Consider the following 17,612-nt stretch of genomic DNA (forward strand, 5'->3'; position numbering starts at 1 on the left):
GCTAAGGTGATTTTGCGCAATGTGATGTGGTGCTAGGAAATGTAATGCATTTAATATGATTACGCACCTTGATCTTACACCTCTGAATGTTTTTATGCATCATGTGACTTCCTTGATTTTAAACCTCTGAATGTGTTGGTTTATGCATCATGTGTTTTTCCTTCCCTGCACCTCTGAATATGTTTTTGATGCATCATGTGCCTTGTTATTACACCGCTGAATGTATGTTTTATGCATCATGTGTTTTCCTTCCCTACACCTCTGAATGTTGTGATGCATCATGTGTAATGTGTTCTTGCTTATACCCCTAATTGTATTGTGATACTTAGGTGGTTGTTCTTTCTAGTACAGGTGGTCCTAGTGAGGACCTGGTTCCCTGCGTGACATTCTCCTAAGGTGTTTAGGGTTGCGTAGGTGGTACTTACCTGTTACCAGTAGTTACTGATTGTGATTTATATTAGCTAATTTGTGCTACAGTGATTTTATATCCTATATTCTATTTTCTACTAAGTGCTGATTCTGACAGGCGCCCACGTGGCCCTGTCCTGTGTAAATAATCCCTTGTGAATATTGTCCGTGCCAGTTGGCACAATGTACATGTGTGATTCTATCTGATGTGTTTTGACAATACAGAAGTTATTTTAATATAACCTTGTGTGGAGTTCCTTTTGTGGTGTGCCTAAGATGTTGTTGCTGTTGTGTGCTGGCGCAAATGCTTTACACATTGCCTCTGGGATAGGCCTGGCTGCTCGTGCCAAGCTACCAAGGGGGTGAGCAGGGGTTATCTTGGAGTGTGACTCTCTTGCCCTGACTAGAATGGTAGTTTCTGCCTAGCTTTGGCGTCAGCCTTAGCCAACCAGAAATAGCCAGTTCTAACATTGTTGGACAGCGTTGAGGATTAGGACTTGTGTTTGCGCAGTACCACAACGACAGCTGGCTGCAATACAAAACTCTGCATTTATTTTAGCTAGTCACATGTTTGGGATTATTGTTTGTGATTTTGTTTTTCCTCAAGAGTGTCATTTTCAGATGGTGTCCTGCGCTTTTATGTTTAGTGGCAGATGAGAGAAAATTACAGGGCGGGACGTAAGTAGAGGGGGCGGTTCCCATAGATTAGGAATCCCTTGCTGGGTCCAGTGCCAATCCCTGTTCCTGTCCCTGTGTGGGTAGATGGAAGAGAGGGAGTGTGGAGGAGAAATGGCTAGCTCGGGAGGGTGGTTATCCCCTGAGTGTAGTGTGTGTGTCTGGATTCCCCAGTATGGTAGGATCCAGTGGTGGCAGCTTAAATGTGTCCAGTGCGTGAAGTCCCATTCCCAGTTCCCAGAGTATGGTGCCTGGTGCTCAGTAAGAGGGGTACAGGTTAAGAGTCAGGGGCAGTGAGGAACTGTCTCACCAGTCTGGAGGGGGAGTGTGTGAATGAGTGGTGTGTTGAACTAGAGGAGTTGGTGTGAGTCTTTTTTTTTTGTAATAAAAGGAGCTTGCACGGGAGGTGTACCTCTGGTGGTGTGCAGGGGGTCCTGCGGAGGCACTGGATAAGAAGGTGGACATCTGGCGGTGTGCTAGATGTCTTGCAGAGGCATTAGGGCGTGATTCTAAAAGTAGGGGCTTGTGTATCTGATGATCCTGTGTAGGGGAAGAGGTTCATGTGTAACCCAGCTAGGTCCCAGTAGGATGGTAGTGGTGTAGGGGATCACGTCCTGTCTCAGTGGAGGCGGAGTGAGTGTGGGACGGTGTGTCCCACGTTGGCCCGAAACCCTATCTCAGGGCCTGGAGGGTTCCCTAAGGGAGCGCCAGGTCAGGGGCCTAGGCTGTACTTACAGGTCATTTGAGGAGGATCTTCCTGTGTCTAGAGGACGGGGAGCGTCTGTAACCAGAACTCCGGCGGTCCTGGTGTTGGCAGTACCTCTCCTAAGTGGAGGGTGCAGAAGTCCTGGTTCGCTGGGCAGTTGACCGTCTAGAGTGCTTGACCATTTGTGGGGCCTCTGCAGGTCGTTCCCCGAGGAGGGGGGAGGCCAGGTTCAGGTTCAGCCTGACCTGGAGGGAAGGGCATCTCTAATCAGTGTCCTGACCGGTCTTGGCTTCCAGGGGTACCGCTCCAAGGTGGGAGGGTGCAGAACTCTGGAAGGGGGTGCAGAGGGACGGTGTACTTCTGACCCCGGTGCAATCTGAGGGTTTAGATCCTAGGTTGGGAGATTAGGAAACTTCCAGGTCAAGAGGAATCTCTACCAAAGTAGATCAGCTGAAGAGACTGAGGGGTCTGCCCTTGCTGTGTGATCTGGGGCTCACCTGCAGTTTGTTGTTTCCACTAAGGTAGAGGAAAGGGGACTTTGCTGTGTGCTGTGTCCCCCCACCTGCTTGAAGAGGAACTGTGCTGTTTGCTTTGTACCTCAGAAGTGAAATAGTTTCCAGGTGGTAGACCAGTGATGGAGTGAGGTCCTGATCTGGTAGGAGAATAGTGTTCTGGTAAGTGCTTCCCTGTGAGGGTGCGGAAACCCAGAAGTAGAGGTAGGGCGTGGTCCCTAGGTTGTAGGATCAGTGGTAGATGTAGCTACACTGAGAGAAAGAGTGGAGAATGGCTATTGTGTGCCAGGGGTTACTGCCCCCCACTCTGTGGATTGGAAAGGACCTGTGATATTTGGATAGCCTAGGGCATGGTCCTGGCCGTGGACAGCTAGAGAGTACCAGTGGGGTATCCTAGTTGGGTCAGAGAGTTCTTGTTGGAGGAAACCATGTGGGTTCAGAGTGGCGAAAAACCGGACGGTGTCCCTGCCGTGCGGGTCCGTGTCCGTGTTTTGTCGCCCAAAGCAGGGAAGCCCATCAGTGGAGTGATTGGTCTACCCTGCGTTTTGGCTGGAAGGGGGTTGTGTTGGACCCGGCCCTTTTGGCAGGTTCACCCCAAGACTTTTTGCTTTTTCCTAGCCTGTTTCTGGAACCTGGTGGTGGTGATTTTAGGCCTCTGCGCACTTTTTCACTGTGGTACAGTGTAAAGTGCGTGAGCTCTCTGTGTATGTGTGGTGAGTGACCTGCCCTCCCATAGGAATGAATGGGGAATATGTTTGCCCATGGTAGCTCCTGATGTGTGGGGAGTGCAGGGTCGAGTTTGGTAAGTGCGAACTCGTGAGATTGAATGCTGCGCAATGGTATATGCGGCATGATTGTGTCTAGTGTAGAAGTGCCACTTCTAGAAGTTGGCATATTTGTGTAATTTGTGTCTGGCATGTGATTGGCTGAGGCTGGCTGGTGAGCCTGGCTCCAAGAGTCTTGGAGGGTCTGCCCCAGTGGTGAATGGAGTGTTTAGCATGCTGATGTGAGGGGAGGAGTGAGCCTGGGCCTGCTTGTGGATTGACTGTCTGGTTTGAGGGTCCTGAATGAGGCTGGATTTTCCCCACACAATGCTGGCTCCACCCCCTGGGGTGCGTCTGATGTCCCTAGCCTGGCCAGTGAAAGGAATTCCCTATAACCAGTTCTAGCTGGTTCTCACACTGCCTGCACCCTGCTAGACAAAGGATTTCTCTGTATAAAAAGGGGCTGTGTCCCCTTCCAAAAGGTTCTTGTTTCTGACTTGAATCTGCCAGGGGCGGGCTCTGCCCAGCACCTGGATGCCTGGAGGATTTCTGGGGACCCCTCTGCCTTGCCTGGGCTGATAGGGGGGACTTTGATGTGCCCTGGATAGCTGATGGACATATCTTGGACTCTGGAGACCTTTTGCTGGGACCACTTTGCTTCCCCTTGCTGCTGGACCTTGCTTGTAGCACTGGGGGAGTGCTTTATTTGAGACAGAGACCTTCTTTTGCTTCTCTAGCACCTGGGAGCGCTTTATTTTGGCCCCCAGCGCTTAATAGTGCTCTACTCTGCTTCTAGCGCCTGGTAGCGCTTTGGTTGCTGTCTCTAGCGCTGGGGAGCGCTTTATTTCTACTGGGACCTTGTTGGCCCCCTAGCGCTTGGTAGCGCTTTTATTCCCTGTTTATTTAAGTAATTTACGGGTGCCACCCTGTTTATTTATTTATTTTATCTGGCGAGGGTGCCCACCCCTCATTCTGCCCCCTTCGTTTCACCGCCGCGGCCCGAGCCGTTTGAGATAATGGCCGCTGGAGATGCCGCGCTGTGATTGGCGGGCCGCAGGAGGCTCGCCCTGGAAGGCAGCGCTGTGGTTGGCGGGCCGTGGGAGGCTTGCCCTGGAAGGCCGCGCTGCGATTGGCCAGCGCTGAGGAGACCGGAGATGGAGATGGCGGCGGCCGCTGTGGGGCTCCAGTGACCGAAGGGGAGCCCCGCACCCAGAGAGGAGACGCTGCCATGAGAATCCTGAGGAGCGGGAGCACTCCGTCCCCAGCCGCCTCCAGACCCGGTGAGTGTGGCAGCCGAGGAGAAGGGAGGGGCGCTGGGACACATTGTCGGTGTCCGCCCCCCCCCCAGTAGGGCGATCTCGCGCTCGTTGTTGTTGGGAAGCCGCGAGGGCTTCAGGGGCATAGCCTGTGTTCGAGCCCCGAGCGGGGCTCCTACGTTGCCCGGGGGCATTTGCCCTGCAGAGCCTGCAAGGCTCAGACCCGGAAGGTGGATTGAGGAGCCCAGAGAGGCTCCAGGCGCCATTAGCATTTCGAGTCCTCGAGAGGGACTCCGGCCACCTGCCATATGGATTTACGAGCCCTGAGAGGCTCGAGGGCCAGTTCTTTTGCTCTAGAGAGACTCAGGGGCGACCAGTTTTGCAGAGCCTATGTGGCTCCCACGTGGCCCCATCGTTATTGATTCACAGCTGCCCAGAAATTAGTGGGCAGCTGCACCGTTTAGGCCCCTGCCATTGGGATACAGGGCGTCCTAGCCCCAACAAGACCAGTTGGCCTAGGGACTGCCACAAGTGGTGGCTGATGTGATTTCTATGTTTAATAGTAATTGCTAAGGTGATTTTGCGCAATGTGATGTGGTGCTAGGAAATGTAATGCATTTAATATGATTACGCACTTTGATCTTACACCTCTGAATGTTTTTGGGCATCATGTGTTTTTGCGCTATTGAGTTATGTTCTGGCACCTCTGAATGTTTTTATGCATCATGTGACTTCCTTGATTTTACACCTCTGAATGTGTTGGTTTATGCATCATGTGTTTTTCTTTCCCTGCACCTCTGAATATGTTTTTGATGCATCATGTGCCTTGTTATTACACCGCTGAATGTATGTTTTATGCATCATGTGTTTTCCTTCCCTACACCTCTGAATGTTGTGATGCATCATGTGTAATGTGTTCTTGCTTATACCCCTAATTGTATTGTGATACTTAGGTGGTTGTTCTTTCTAGTACAGGTGGTCCTAGTGAGGACCTGGTTCCCTGCGTGACATTCTCCTAAGGTGTTTAGGGTTGCGTAGGTGGTACTTACCTGTTACCAGTAGTTACTGGTTGTGATTTATATTCGCTAATTTGTGCTACAGTGATTTTATATCCTATATTCTATTTTCTACTAAGTGCTGATTCTGACAGGCGCCCACGTGGCCCTGTCCTGTGTAAATAATCCCTTGTGAATATTGCCCGTGCCAGTTGGCACAATGTACATGTGTGATTCTATCTGATGTGTTTTGACAATACAGAAGTTATATTTATATAACCTTGTGTGGAGTTCCTTTTGTGGTGTGCCTAAGATGTTGTTGCTGTTGTGTGCTGGCGCAAATGCTTTACACATTGCCTCCGGGATAGGCCTGTCTGCTCGTGCCAAGCTACCAAGGGGGTGAGCAGGGGTTATCTTGGAGTGTGACTCTCTTGCCCTGACTAGAATGGTGGTTTCTGCCTAGCTTTGGCGTCAGCCTTAGCCAACCAGAAATAGCCAGTTCTAACACCATTTATTTCTTAATGTGATGATTCCAAGTTCCTCTATTTTTAAAGTCATACAGGGTATACAGGAAGTTTTGTTAAGAAGTAGAATTACATATTTTGCAAAAATCTGCATGACAAAAGCATATTGTGTCCCAACTTTGCAGATTGGTTGCTGTTATTGGTGCTAAAAAAAAAGATGTAGTTGGGTGCTTACATAATGAACTGGATTGATGCGTACATAATGAACTGGATTGACACAATTTGCATATTGTTTCATTGAGTGTAGCCATTTTAGAGACATCTGAGACATCCCTAAAGGGTTTATTTTTGTTCATGCATCATTTTATGAGCAATCTAGGTTAGTGGGGTATTTTACTTCTGATGTCCTTGGGCCCCTGTACTGCAGATCCTCAAAATGGAGGCAAATACCCTTCTTAGCACTTGATTCTCAGGGTAGTGAGGCATTGCTGTCCAAGGCTTACTCCAGGAGATCGTGTGGGCTAGAAACTCGAAATTACATTTGCAATAAGTAACACCCAATAAAGCACCGCTCAGTCTGTGCTTTTTCTTTTTAAAGGGTATATACTTAAATACATGCAAAACTAAATATTTTGCAAACTTTTACAAATATATGCAAAAGAGCAGGTGGAAAAAACACCATGTACATGACATCGCAAACTACATGAGATGGGTGCTAAAGAAAGATCACAGAGGTCAACTAAGGGCAGTCTAGACACTGTAGGTCTGGGATACCTTTCAAACTTTGTCGGCCAGTAGAACCTGTAACCCAAGTTATGCCTTTAGGAAGTCATGTAGTTTGCAGTTTTAAAAGATCAGACCTACTTGCTTTGTCACAGTGTGCCAACCATAGATTCAACAATGAGAAAATGACAATTTCATTATCATAAACATTTCAAGATGTGAAAATAATTAGGAACATATTTTGCCTTTCACTATTGAAAAAAAGCCATACCTATTGTCTTTGGCATAAGTTCAAAAGTAACCATTGTAAACAATTAAACCTATATTTTTGGGGTGGTGCCCTCATTGTTCCTGAGTGGCTTTTTAACACCACACAAAGCTTGTCCTTCTAGGAGCTTTGTCAAAACAAGATGCACATTTTTAAAGCCCTGTGTTTTGGTGTGTTTGACGTGCTTCTCTGGACCTGAGTGGATTCCTTTGATGCTGCCATAGGCCAAAGAAAATGTCATTTTTTTCACTGCACCTGCTGGGCCTGCATTTCTTCCCAATCCCTTCTTGCCCGCTGCAGCAAGTGAGTGCCCTGCTGTTGCTGGGTGCTGACACAACAATTCTGTACTCTGTAATCTTCAATCTTGACGTTGAGCTGCTTGGTACTCTACTCACAGATAACAGCATCTCTACTTGAAAGTCTCCTCTGCTGCAGACATCCAACACCGCACACACTGCTTGCACATCATCCAGACCTGGATGGCCAGGAACTACCTGAAGCTCAACCCAACCAAGACAGAATTTCTTTTATTTGCCAAGAACAATAAACAAGATACAGTACAAGTCTGGCTCAATGGCATGAACCCTGATGGCTTCAAACCCCAACTTTCACCGAATGTCAAGTCATTTAGCTTCACTCTAGACAACAATCTCACCCTCAAGGAACACATTGACAGAAAACACAAAGATGGCCTGGTACTAGCTCGCTCTTCTTAGCAAAGTCAAATTGTAACTTCAAGAAAGCAACTTCAGAACTGGATGGTGGTAATTCCCTGTTCTATGGTCTCCCATACTCCACACTGGCACCCCTTAGGGGATCCTACATATGTTAATGTTAATGTTACTGCTATTTGTAAAGCGCTAAAAGATTAAAAAGTCCTACGGAGGTCTAACCAAAAGAGGAGGCCGATTTAACTGGACTGGAACAGCAAGGTCTTAAGAGCCTTCCTAAACTCCAGGTGATTAGTTATGTGCCTGAGGAACAGCGGCAGATCATTCCATGCTTTAGCTGTTCCAAGCATAAAACGACTGCCTCCCCAGTTGGATTTTCTAACCAAGGGCACCGAACCAGTTTCGCTTCAGATGATCGCAGGGTTCTCCTCGGCACATACCAATGGAAATGCTGTCTAAGATGCAGAGGGCCGAGGTCATGGAGAGATTTATGGACCAAATCACCACCAACCTTATGGAAATCCCTTGGCTCCCATTGCCAGACAACACCATATTTAAAACCTGCTACATCATTCACAAAGCCATCACAACCAGCATCTCCACTTATCTTGCAGACAAGCTCACCATCTCTGGTGGTTCCCAGCACCCCCACAGCTAGGACAACATCAGACTAAGAAGTATAAAAACAAAAGACAAGACATGAGGCCTTTTCTTTCTGTGCACCCAGGATCTCGAACAACATCCCTTTATCCATCAGGACAACCCCAACACTGCTCCAGAGTAGGAAAGAGTTGAAGACTCGCCTCGTTAGAGGGCACTACATTACAATGCATTTGCTATCCACGATCCAGCATCCTCGCTTATTACTCGTTGACACTTTCTTTGGCCATATACAGCGCTCTGCTGCTTTTTTGCTAGGTTTGCGCCATAAAAATATCACATGCATGCCTACACAATAGTTGAAACTGTGTGAGGGTCACAGGCCCATGCAGTCCAGGTCCGCTCTCCTGCCCACCTTGGCACTTCCTTTATGGGTGCCGGACATATGATTTTGATGTCCCAGCTGCTCCCACGTGTCCACTTTTGATGGCAAGTGTGGGCAGCATGAGAAAGGACACTGTTAGCATTGAGTGTGCTCAGGGAGCCTCCACCTTATAGGGCCTTGAGGTGCACTTCTAGGCGTGGAAGATTTTCATTCTTTGGACCTGCATCTGCAGGGTCTTTAAGTCGGACTCCCTCACCTAGCGGGGTGTGAGTTATTGATCAGGTGTAGTCCAACACATAACGTTTTTTGAGATTTGTGAAACATGGCTTCTCAGATCAACGATTATTGTAATGGTTCGGGAGCTTACTGGGCATGCGCATTTTCAGCTGCACAAGCCAATGATGTACTAGGGGTGCGTTTATGTCTTTAATTCGTATCAATCTATCGTTAAATTTAATCTCCCCTGCGTACTGAGCTGCCCCAGATACTTACGTCTTTTCAGGCTGGCCGACACTCTAATCCCGGAACCCAAGCCAACCAAGGGAGCACGACACCACAAACACTGATGCTCCTTACATATTTACTACCTCTAGACTACACTGGACTTTTCTTTTAGATAGGTGGACATGGGGGGGGGGTGGAATCCACTGTTTTGTGTTTACAGACATAGACGGCCTACATTGCTGCCTGCTTTGGCAGGCACTGGATGTACTTATCGCCTTTTACATTGACATTTGCCTTGCTAACCTTGCCTAACGGAATATAGCCCTATTGTCTTGTTCTTTGTGAAAACTCAATAAAAGATTTAAACCATAAATTTAATGTCCACTTTCCTTGGACTTGGCAAAAAGCATTCACTCTTTTTATTTGCCTCTCCAGGTTACAGTAGTGGGTACGGCTGCATGAGCTGTAGTACACCTGATGTGTTAATTTGAGTTTTCTCCTAATGACATCCTTTCCTTTCATTCTTGAAATTAGGTACAATTGATTAATGGATCAAGCCCACTTGGGCTATATTGTACCGTAATGATACAGTAATGCATATTTTTAATGTTTGCAGATACTTTGATGATTTGCCAATTGGGCTTGATTTGGGGGGATTGCTTTGTAAATTAACAGTGAATAAGGGATAATGTTTTTTTTTCCAAATTAACCGTGAATAAGGGATACTGTGTTAAAATATGTATTACACACAGTTAATATGTCTGGATTATGCACGTCTTCTTATTTGATGGGTATATAATCTTGATTATAAAATGGGAAAGATTTCCTTATATTTTCTACCAACTTTTGGGATTTCATGACTGCTAGCAGTGTACAAATTACAATTTTCTAATGAAATGTTGCTATTAGTTGTTTTATGTTATGCCTTTTCTCTATATGTTTCTTCTGTTTCTATGCTTTTTCTAAAACACCTTTTATAATATTTTCACCATGTGTATAGGGAATGATTTCGCACAATATAAATGGGTACTTCTGATTGTATGACCTTTGTCCTGAAACGAACTGTTTAGCCTAAACGCATTGCCTTGGCTGCTATGTTTTCAACGCTGTTGTGAATTAAGGAGGACTACTGACGCAGATGGAGTTGCCTGTTTCTTCCATAGAAAGGATTTGCCTTGCATATTTAGTGGGGTGACTCAGGCCCCTACCGAGCATGGAAACGGACCACATTTGAAAGAATATGTCAACGCGTGCCTAAAAAATTTCATATGCACGTGTAAATACATAAATCATATTTTTTTTTATTTTTCAGCTGGTATGCAAATTTCTTTCAATGTACTAACGTTGAAGAATACCTTAGGTCTAGAAATCCAGTGCTTACATTTCTGTATCTTGGTGCATATAATGAGTACTGTGTGGCACTTCTCCCCTTTTGGAATCATTTCATTACCAAACGTATGTGTTCTACCATGTATGTTTAATTCTCAGAATCGGAATGAATTGTATGTTTTTGTGGAATGATTAAATAAATAGTGTAACAAGCCTGTTTGTGTTCTCTCTTTTTTAACTTAACTGTGATCTGATTTTATTGTAAGTGCCACATGAACTTAAGCATTTCAATAGAAAAATGTTGTTACTTGTTAAAATGTATTTTTTCAAAACTATAATAAAATGGAAATGCAGTGCAAACCTGAAATGGCCAAGTTGCTGTGTTTAGCTTTTTAGAAAAGTATGCAAGAAATGTTAAACTATAGTAAAATTGAGACAAAAAAAAACAAATAACAACAAGTACTGAAGGTGGCTAAACTTACTCTTTATAGATTAAGATGGCGTAGCCATTCATTAACATACCAGCTATGGAATTAGCAAAACTAAAGGTCATAGGACGTGATCCTGACAAGTCAGTCAGTCTTTCATCTTTTACCCGGACTTTGAAATGATCACTTTCTGTTCTAAATGTTTAATAGAGGTTGGAATTGGAGGGGTAGCCCTCAATCTCCCAGTTTTCTTTCTCAGTAAGAGACCACGGTCAGTCTCTCTCAGGGATTTTACCTCTTGTTCTTTCTCCTTGCTGTGTGGGATTCCACAATGGTCCTTGCTGAGCCCCACATTGTTCAACATTTATGTGGCTCCGCTGGCCAAATTGATTAGATACTTTGGCTTTAATGCAATATCATGCGGGTAACACAGAAATAGTTGTTTCCATTATCAGCAATGTAGCGGAGATAGCCAGAAGGTTCCATCATTGTATGAAAGCAATTTTCAACTGGTTGAATAACCAATTCTTACAACTGAACTATGATAAGACGGAGGCAGATCTTTTTGGGTGAGATCTATAATTTTGGAATTCTTCCTGGTGGCCTTCCATGCTTGGCCCATTACCTACTCCAGTTATTAAAGTAAAACATGTAGGTGTCCTTTTTGACTCCAAACTAAAGTTCAAAGTCCAGACGAACCAGCTAATTTCTTCCTGTTTTTTCTTTTAAAGATATTGAAAAAAGTTCTGCCATCCATCTCAGTGGATCTTCAGACAACAGTGGTGGTCTCTTTAGTGTTATCAGGTCTGGACTACCGTAGTGCTGTATATCTGGGCATGCAGCAAGAGCTGCTAAAGAAACTCCAGAGGTTGCAGTTTGCAGCATTCCGATGTTTGAAAGATATCAAGAAATATGAGTGGCATCTAAAGGGCCTCTAAAGGGCTAAAGGAGCTTCATTGGCTTCCTATAAAAAAAAAACAGAGTGGCTTTTAGAGCACTCTGCGTTGCTCACAAGGCCCTTCATGGAATAGTTCCAGACCACTTGAAGGAAAAAATGCTGTGGTATGCTCCTAAAAGAAGCCTGTGATCAGCTACAGCTAAGACGATGCAGGTTCCTGAGATCAGAAAAACATCTTGGGGTGGTAGGAGTTTTGTTCATACGACATCCTTGTTGTGCAATCGAATGCCGCGGCCGTTAAGAGCTCAATCGAATTTGTTCATTTTTTGAAAACTTTTTAAAACTTGGCTTTTCTCCAGTTCTCTCTAAGGTCCTGTTATGGTTTGGTTGTGCTTATCATTCCTGTAATACAGACACCAGTGCCAAGACTCCTTTGGGATTTCGACACGCTATACAAATATTAATTACATCAAATGAGTTATAATAATGTCTGAAGAAAAATGTAACATAATGGCCCGTGGTATACAAGAGATATAAGAATTATATTACTATTTTATCTAAACCCTGACTTCCTAACTAAACTACACACTAACGATTTGATGTTTTGCAACAAATATGTCTGAAGTAGATACAGGAGGAACAGATACACAAGGAGGGTAGTTTGCAAACATCTAGTTGAGTAGTTTGTGGGAAGGTTCCTATTTTGAAACTTAAGGACCTTGAGTCTGTGGGCTAGAGCATTTAAATGGAAAATTGACTTTTTTATTATCTGGAATGCTGACAACTAGTGCAGTGTGGATTTTTTTTTAAAAGAGGTGATGAAAGGTAGGGTCAGGAAAAAGAGACTGTTCCAATTTTGAAATGATCTTCTCCAGTAACAGTTTGTTGTTCTACAGCATTTATTCTGTGGTTTTTGGTGTTCTAGGAATGGAAAGAAGGGGCTCACACTTGAGAGTTCAAACTGTTATGTTATGTGCATTTGTAAAGCGCATTATCACCCGTGAGGGTATCCTGGCGCTGAGTAGGTGTGTATGCCTAGCCCTACTTATGGTAGGTTGGTTACTTAAAGTGCCAAGTCGTCAGCTTCTTGAGGAATTCAAGAAGAGAGTTTGATGCTCTGTTGTGGAAAGGGAGGTCAATCCATTCTTTAGGAGCGATGTAAGAGAACACTCGTCCTTCGGATCTGGTTCCCTGTATGCGTGAGAGGTTGGCGATAAGGAGTCCTATGGAGCGGAAGTGTGTGGATGGTTGGTGGAAGGAGATGCAACTGTTCACGTAGGTAGGGCCTGAGTTGTGTAGTCATTAAATGTGTGTGGGGGGAGTTTGAATTTAGCACATTCTGTACTGGAAGCCAGTGTAGGTTCCTGAGGTGCGGTGTAATGGGAGTTCCCTGTGGGAGGTTGAGAATGAGTTTGGCAGCCGTAGCCTTCTCATGAGCTTTTTGGTGCTCCCGGCATAGAGGGTGTTCCCATAGGCCAACGTGCTGGTGTCAAGGGTGTAAGTGACAGTTTTTCTTGTGTTGCCTGGGAGCCATTTGAAGATGTTCCTCAGCATCTTCAAGTTGTGAAAGTAGGATGTAGTGACTATGCTGACTTAAGCAGTTATGTCCAATTTGCTTTTGATGATTATTTTGGAGTTCCTGGCGCGCGTTTTGGGCTTAGGTTTGAGTTTGGCCAGCCACCAGTTGGAGTCCCATGGTAAGGTGTTCTTGACGAATATTACTACGTTTGTTTTGTCCTTATTGAACTTGAGACAGTTGGCTTTCATCCATTTAGTGACATCGGTCATGAAGGCGGTGAACTTGTTTCTTGTGTGTTGTTTTGCGTGGATGTCATTGGCCAGCAGGAATTGGATCCAAGCAAATGTCTAATTACAGTTACAAAATTTGTGAAATTCATAAAAATTCACATTATACAATTTTGCATTAATTTTTGCTGACTGGAGAATGGTTTGAGCAAAAGGTCTCTTACCAAGAGACATTCTCTGTTTATACCAGTCTTCTGCTGGTACCTCATGTGACTTTTTAGTGGAAGATATGCCCTTAGTTAAAATCTAATGTGAGATACCGAAAACCACATTTACAGCTGTTTGCATAATTTTCAAATTTTCACAGAAATCCTACGAGATTTTGTTTTTGAACAGCCGTAGTATGAACCAGTGTGTAAATCCTTTAGTTTGTCGCAGGTAACTCGCAGAGTAAAATGCACATGTGGAACACATCTTTGCACATGCCATTTTGAAGGACCTTTCATTGATGGTAAAACAAAATGTCTGTGGTGCTGCCGCTCACTACGATATTAATTTGACGACCATGGCTGCTGATGTGACATTTATTGCTATTTCATTTATTTTGTCCAGGCACGTGCGAGATTTTCTGTGGTCCAAGCAGCTAATGTGCTGATGGTGTAGTTTTGTGGTTCATTGCTACTGTTAAAAATACAAAGCCCTTACAAGAAACAGCATCTGCTTGTTTCTGACAGGAAACTCACTGAAGGCAGAGGAAACTGCAGGGGCTTCGTGTATAAACCAAAGTGTTGAGGTCTTAAAAACACTGAGGAAGGCCACATTAAAACAAAAGGAAGTCTGTACGGTCAAAGGTCAGTGGGAGTTTTTCCCATGGGCAGAAAGTGGAAATAGACATTTGAAAACATGGTTAAGAGCAGGCAGCCTGTAATTGGGCATTTGGGACGTCACAAAGTTAAATATGGATTTATAAACAGGATCCAGTCTGTGGAGGAAGTCTGCCCGGGAAGCCTTCAAGCTCTGGGATCATCATTGTATTGGGTCGGATGACAGCATCGGTTGCAAGCTTTCTAGAGCTCACCGAGTAAGCAATGGAAGTTCAATTCTATGCCAAATTGATGAAATCATCAATGAATATAAAATAAATGTTTTTTCATTTTTTTATTATTCAATTAGGCGTTTTGAGTTTGACGTCTTTGGAATAAAAAAACTTTGTTTTTCCGGTTTACAAAACAGCTAAATTTAATGAATTTAGTCCGAGCGTTTTTTTCCCACTAATGTTAAAGTTCACAGCAATATAAATAACTGAGACGGCAATTTGTGCTTAATGAGGGTTCCCTTCTGCCCTGCAGTTTATTGGGTATTACTCGCTCCGTCCAAACACCCACCGTGCAAGTAATACCGGCTTTAATGTAGATTTTCCTAGTTATTATGACGGAAAGTCTTAATTTTATTAAAGACACGGAGGCGAGTAATATGCTTTCTTATCTTGCATTTATTTCTATAGCAGCTAAGATAAGTGCAAGAACTACAGTTCCCAGAGGGCCAGGCAACAACTGGGCCATGGGAATGAGAAAAAACGAGAGTACAATAACCAATCAGCAGTCACAACATAGATAAGAGTACACACTGACTGCGCAGCTTCCTCTTTTCGCTGAGAGCCAGTCAGATAACAATTGAAAATAAAGGAAAAATAGCCATAACCAGAAAGAACGCCAAAGTCCAGGAGCAGAAATCCTTAATCACTGGAATCCAGAGCCAAAGTCCAACAAAAGTATCCGTAGAAGGAGCTGGAAGGACCGGAGGGGAAATCCAAGCAGGAGATGAACGGAGCCGCTGGAGGGTAGATCTTCTATGATGAGGCAGGCGGTAAGGCCGGATTCGCTGTTGGGAGGGAGAACACATGTTAATAGTGTAGCGGCGGGATAATACTCGCCTCCGTGTCTTTAATAAAATTAAGACTTTCCGCCATAATAACTAGGAAAATCTACATTTTATGGCAAGACCGGAGGCTCCTATTATGCTTGTTTAAAGCAAATCAATAACATCAGAAGCAACAGAATGAATAGGCTTACAGTAAAACATGCGGAAAATACTGTCATTGGACCAATCTGCTGATCTCAGTATGTCCTCTAAGCGGGAGCCAGCCCAAAAGGCCTTAGAAGCCATGGCTCCTCTAGCCGAATGTGCTCTGAAAACAGAGACATCAATACCGGCAAGGGACATAACCCAGCGAACTCACCTGGCGAGGGTAGGGGAGGAAACAGGAAGGTGGGGTTTACGAAAGGAAATGAGGAGTTGAGAACAAGAGGGCGTTCTGAGATCAGCGGTCTTTTGTTCATACATTTTCAAACACTGTCCCACACAAAGTTGGGGTTGGTCGGGAAAATAAGGGTAAAAAACAGAGTCTAAATTAGTCTTCGTGCGTCTGCGAATCTGGAACAGCACACCTGTAGGGGAAAATTGGCGAGAAGAAACATCCAAAGCTTTAACATCAGAAGCCCTTTTGATAGACACCAAGCAAAGTAACATAGTAAGTTTGGCCGATAACATTTTGAGAGACAAAGCAGAATTAGAGGGCCAATTCAAAAACAGTTTAAGTACAACAGAAACATCCCACAAAGAGGTATACTTAGCCAACGGTGGTTTAGAGCATCGAACACCTTTGAGGAGGCGACAAATCAGAGGATGAGCGCCTACAGGTTTTCCATCAATTTGGGCGTGATTGAGGGAAATGGCAGAGCGATAGAGGTTGACAGTGCGATAGGCCTTCCCAGCGCTGGCTTGAGAAGCTAAGAAATTGATAACAAAACTTAGAGGGGCTGAAAAGGGATCGAGAGACCTTTCCAGACACCAGCTTGCCCAAAGAGACCAGGCAGATTTGTAGGCTTTGGAAGTGCCTGGAGCCCAGGCCTGGCTGATAAAGTGAGCAGCCTCTTGTGAAATGAAGACGTTAGAAGGGGAAGGCCGGAAACTTTCCAAGCCGACAGAGTGAGGGAATTGTCCAAGATCAGACTGTGACGCTCGCCTCGAGGGTTGAGAAGAAGATCGTCGAAGGACGGCAGAAGTACAGGAAAATCCATCGTCATTTCTAGAAGAACAGGGAACCAGATTTGAGCTTGCCAGAAGGGGACTATCAGTACTAGAGAAGTTTCCTGACGGCGGACTTGCGCCAGCACTCTGTTGATCATTAGGAAAGGAGGAAAGGCATAATTGAGTTGACGAGACCAATCCTGGAGGAAAGCATCCGTGGCAAGAGCTAAGGGGTCTGGACGCCAGCTGAAAAACTGGGGCAATTGGGAATTGAGGCGAGAAGCAAAGAGATCGATAGAAAAGGGACCCCACAAAAGAGAAAGAGAACGGAAGACGGAGGGACAAAGCCTCCAGTCGCTGGAGTCGCGCAGGAACCTCGAGTGCCAATCCGCCACTGAATTGAGGTCGCCTGGAAGATATTCCGCTGTCAAGGAGAGATGATGGGCTAGGCAATATTCCCACAGACTTTTCGCTAAGTCTGCTAGAGGCTTGGACTTGGTTCCGCCAAGATGATTTATGTAGCGAACCGCAGAAACATTGTCCATGCGTAAGAGTATGGAACAGCGGATCCTGTCTTTGGAAAGACTTTTGATCGCAAAGGAACCAGCAAGCATCTCTAAACAATTTATGTGCAGTCTGGACTCCTCTCTTGACCATGCTCCTCCAGTTGAGATTGGACCACAGCGGGCGCCCCAACCCGATAGAGTGGCATCGGATTCTAATACAAGATCTGGGGATGTGGCGAAGATAGTGCGCCCGTTCCACGCATCTAAATGGTCTATCCACCATTGCAGTTCTGTGCGGGACTCTTGGTCTAGCGCGATGACGTCTGAATAAGCTAGACCTTGGCGAAGGTGTCTGATTTTCAGGCGTTGGAGGGCCCGATAGTGGAGGGGGCCTGGAAATATTGCCTGAATAAAAGAGGAAAGAAGACCGACAATCCTGGCCAGAGATCTGAGGGAGATGAGAGAAAGATGGAGCACAGAGGCAATCTCTGCCTTGATTTTGGAAATCTTTGAAAGGGGGAGGCGTAAAGACGCTGCTACCGAGTCCACAAGGAAGCCCAGAAAGTCCATGTTCTGTGAGGGGATCAGAGAAGATTTCTCAATGTTTACAAGGAAACCCAAGTCCAGAAGAAGACACTGAGTGGTTTGGAGATCTGCAAGGAGACCCTGTTTGTCTAAATTCAGGATTAGAATATCGTCTAAGTATATTATGAGTCTGATACCAAGAGAGCGAAGAAAAGCGACCACCGGCTTCAGAAGTTTTGTGAAGCACCATGGTGCAGAGGAGAGACCAAAGGGAAGAGA

The 17,612-nt window shown here is 45.2% G+C and overlaps 2 protein-coding genes across 7 annotated transcripts in view; one reads left to right on the forward strand and one right to left on the reverse strand.

Moving 5' to 3' along the window:
• The window catches only part of REPS2 (RALBP1 associated Eps domain containing 2), a 1,031,179-nt gene that overhangs the window by 112,818 nt on the left and 900,749 nt on the right, over positions 1-17,612 (forward strand). The window lies entirely within an intron of this gene.
• Positions 1-17,612, reverse strand: part of LOC147697192 (uncharacterized) — a gene marked incomplete at its 5' end in the record, with an annotated part of 63,125 nt that overhangs the window by 44,198 nt on the left and 1,315 nt on the right. The gene's annotated exons all lie outside the window — the stretch shown is intronic.

Source organism: Lissotriton vulgaris, chromosome 8 (genome assembly GCF_964263255.1).
Source record: "Lissotriton vulgaris chromosome 8, aLisVul1.2, whole genome shotgun sequence".
Classification (NCBI taxonomy): domain Eukaryota; kingdom Metazoa; phylum Chordata; class Amphibia; order Caudata; family Salamandridae; genus Lissotriton; species Lissotriton vulgaris.